A 526-nucleotide genomic window follows, 5' to 3' on the forward strand; every position below is an offset into this window, starting at 1 on the left:
CCGCAGCTGTGCTCATGTGTGCGGGCTGCACGTAGGTGCTGGGTTTGTGTGTGTGTGTGTGTGTGTGTGTACATAGTTTGCAGCTGAGAATCATGGGCGTGCGCAGCTGTGCATCAGAACCCTGTGTGTGTGCACGCTTGTGTACAATAATGCACGCACAGCCGTGCATGAGAGCACCTGCATGTGCCCAGGTGCGGGTCTGAGGGCCATGGGTGTGTGCAGGCATGCACGGGCTTGGAGGGCCACGTGTACTTTCGTGGCAATGGGTCAGAGTGCAAATGCGCACTTCCCAAGTGTACACTTTTGGGGCTTGGTGTAGCAGCATGTGTAGGGAGGGAGTGTGTGCATTGGGAGTTGGCAAAGTGTAGGAGCTACCTGCCCATGTACAGGTGTGGGTCAGAGTGCCATGGGTGTGTGCAGGCATGAGGAGGCTCAGAGGGTCCCATGTACTTGCATAGCTACATTTCAGTATGCGTTGTGCAAATGCACGTGTGTTTGTGCATGTGTCTTGGGTGTGCCTGTTCGG

The sequence above is a fragment of the Gavialis gangeticus genome, unplaced genomic scaffold, assembly GCF_001723915.1.
Source record: "Gavialis gangeticus isolate Ggan-Ray unplaced genomic scaffold, GavGan_comp1, whole genome shotgun sequence".
In the NCBI taxonomy this organism is placed as follows: domain Eukaryota; kingdom Metazoa; phylum Chordata; order Crocodylia; family Gavialidae; genus Gavialis; species Gavialis gangeticus.